The following is a 3292-nucleotide window of genomic DNA, read 5'->3' as shown; positions in this document are numbered from 1 at the left end:
TTTAAAATAGGCATTTTACACCGAGAATAAAACGAATGTTGGCCATGGTTTTTTTTTCTGCAGGGAGAAATGTGAAGATCACGTGACATAAGCCGCGTTCACACTGCGGTACTTTTCCCACAAAGGTTCATGCGAACTTAGTTCATGCGAACTCTTTAGTTCTCATGAACTAAGTACAGATCACGTTCACACCAGAAAAAGTCCCTGGGGTGGATTAGGCAAATGAAGCCGCTGACGTCACTTCTTCTGCTTTGGGTTTACTGGCAGGCCGCAAACCACTTCACGGCGTATACTGCCGCCCAAAGTCCCCGGCCGGAAGTCCCCGGAGTTGGGGAAGGCTTCAGTAGAAGCTGCTGGGAGTCCCAGCAGCTTCTACTGAAGCCTTCGAGTAAATCGCCAGAACGCCGACACCTCCTCATCTCCACCGCTCCCATGTTTATTGTTGTTGCCAGTCTCTGCGTTTCTGCGCTGGGCTAATGCTAATGTTAATAATGCTAATGCGAGGATAATAAAATGGCGGCTTCACAAAACTTTTTGGGAGTTTTACGGGGCGTGGTTTGCAATCCGCCCAGCCAATCAGGAATATAGCTCTTTTCTCAAAAAAGAGCCGCTCGAAAGTCCCTGCTTTCTAGCAGGGACTTTCGAGGGGGTAAAAAGGTTCGCATGAACTACTTTTAGTACCGGCTCTTTTTGGTGTGAACGCGATCATGAACTAAGTTCGCATGAACCTTTGTGGGAAAAGTACCGCAGTGTGAACGCGGCTATAGACGCCAGCCATTGGAATGAATGGTGAAAAAAACGTAGGCATTTTACAATTTCAGAGGCGTTTTTGTAGAAATACTACGTCCTACGTTGTGGACCAACGTAGTTATTTCACATTTTTTTATGAGACTGGGTTGGAATACCCCTGCCTTATAGCAACAACAACAACACAACAACAACAACAACAATAATAGGCTAATGATAATAATAATAATAGCAATAATAATTGGGAGGGGGGGGCGCGGCTGTTCTTATGTTCTCTGAGGGGAGGCTCACCTTCCCACACTTTGAAAACCACTGCTCTAAAGGTTAAGTGACTCCAACCATAATACTCATATGAGGTTCTATGAGCAGTTATCTCCACGAGGTGCAGTCCAATGGATTAATTTCAGACCCCCTCCTCTCTTTCTCTTTGTTAGTGTTATTTATGACCATACTGTAGAGAGAAATACAGAATACTTAAGAGAGGCAATTAGGCCAGATTTTCATACTGTGCTTCTATGGCGGTACCCAGGGGAAACAGGAAGTGGTGTCCTGACTGATTTCAACCAGACCATGTGGATTAATGTTGTTCCACTGAAGATCTCACTGATGCTTTTTAATGGACAGAGACTTGATTCTGTGATGTTATCTATTGATGTGGAATGTTAATATTCTATGCTGTACATTTATCAGACTTTTTCGCCCATGAATGCCGCCCGCACTTGTAAAATGCAGTACTGTAAAGTTGAGCTTACACACTCTCTATCGTACCTATTCGCAGTGACAATTGGGTGCCGTTTGACAGGAAACACAGTAATTAGCTAATTAGTGACATTTGTTGATGCAAGCCGTTAACGGGCTGCAATTGTTGGTGTCACATATTGAATGAACATGCTAGTTCATAGGCTCCAGCTTTGACAGAACATCTTTCTGTTTCTGTTCTTCACAAGGAAGTAGGAACAACAAATTGAAAACGTTCCCTATTCTTTCTTTTTTAACACTGACACATCTCTTTGACAAGGTCTATGAGAATCATTCAAAAGGAATACAAGATTAATACTTGCTGAATTTAACCATTGCATTTCACTACTATCATTCCCCAAGTGGTATGCGTGAAGGAGGGTGAATTGAAATACGTACTGCACTAATGATGGTACAGGACCTGCCAGCCACCAGCAACAATAAAAAACTAAACACATGAATAGTACCAGCGTGTTATTGATGTTTCGCTTAGGGACTTCATCATACACACCCATCTTGTGAAGACTGTAAGATATATTATTTGTGTCTCCAAAATCCTGGTTCCTATCCCTTTTCTCTCTTTTCTCTTTTGGGGTTTTCAGGCTTTGATATTCCTTATTTAGGTAGAGTCCATAGCACTTTGAAGAGCTAGCTGCTTACATTTTCTAGATGAAAATGTAGCTTTTAACAAGAAAATCCTATGATAATTGGAACATGTTATTAATCTACATCTAAAATGATTTAACTATGATAAGTGGCACTCCAACACATGTAGAGGTTTATTCCGAAGTCAAAATGCATCCTCTTACTCAAGCTTTTAATTGAGCTGCCCATATTCACACTACAGTATGCCTTTTTAGTCATGTATTCTGTACCTGCTGTGTTTATTTATTTCATTACCTTTGCTTATTATGCCTGTTTTAAATGCCTTTTTAATAATGTATTTATGCTGTATTTGTTCTTAAATGTCTTTTGCTTTTAATCTGTATAGCACTTTGAATCGCCACGTGCTGAAAAGTGCTATATGTGAAGAAAACTTCTGTTCAGCAATGCGATGAAAGAATGGAAGCTGGAATCTGCTTAATCAACCACTGAAGTTTATTGAGAGTCAAAACGGCCGGAGCATTCACAAGGTATCTCAATCATTGAATTACCCTGACAACACTGAGGACGCAACGCAGGAAGCACCTCTATATGTTGAAAAGGAGAGCTGGTAATCGCGCGCATGTTGAAGACAAAGAACCGGCCTGTTAAAGCCAACGTGCATGGTCCACACTTCCCCCACAGGAAAGACAGAGCCTCTTGACCTTTGCCCTGTTCAAATTACAAACAGGACACAAGAGAAAAGACTAAAAGTATCCAAATGCACAGATCACATTAAAATATTTCCTTAACACTATATAAATAAAATATCCTTGCCTTGCCTAAAAGCAAATTGACAGTTATTTTTGCATTAAAGAAGGTTGATTATATAGCGATTGTTGTTGTTTTATGTATTTGTCCATTTATAAGAAACCCCCAGGGAACCACTGGATAGACAGAATGAAACTATTTTTGTTGTGCAGTAGATTGCGATAGATGTCTCTGTTCAGTCATCTGAATCTACTTCCTGACGTTATGTTGCCACTGAGCTTTTACAAACCCCCTAACTGCTGCCTCTACCCGGCTCACATTCAAATCCTACGATTTGTCCAAGTATAGGGACATTTTAGTACACAGGGCTGGGTATTAATCGACCCAAATATGTGTGTGAGAAACAGGTTTCTCTGAGTAGGGAGGATCCTATGAAACAATATCAAGAACAAGT

This window comes from Pseudochaenichthys georgianus, chromosome 17 (assembly GCF_902827115.2).
Source record: "Pseudochaenichthys georgianus chromosome 17, fPseGeo1.2, whole genome shotgun sequence".
Classification (NCBI taxonomy): Eukaryota; Metazoa; Chordata; class Actinopteri; order Perciformes; family Channichthyidae; genus Pseudochaenichthys; species Pseudochaenichthys georgianus.
Note: the sequence above shows the minus strand (reverse complement) of the source record.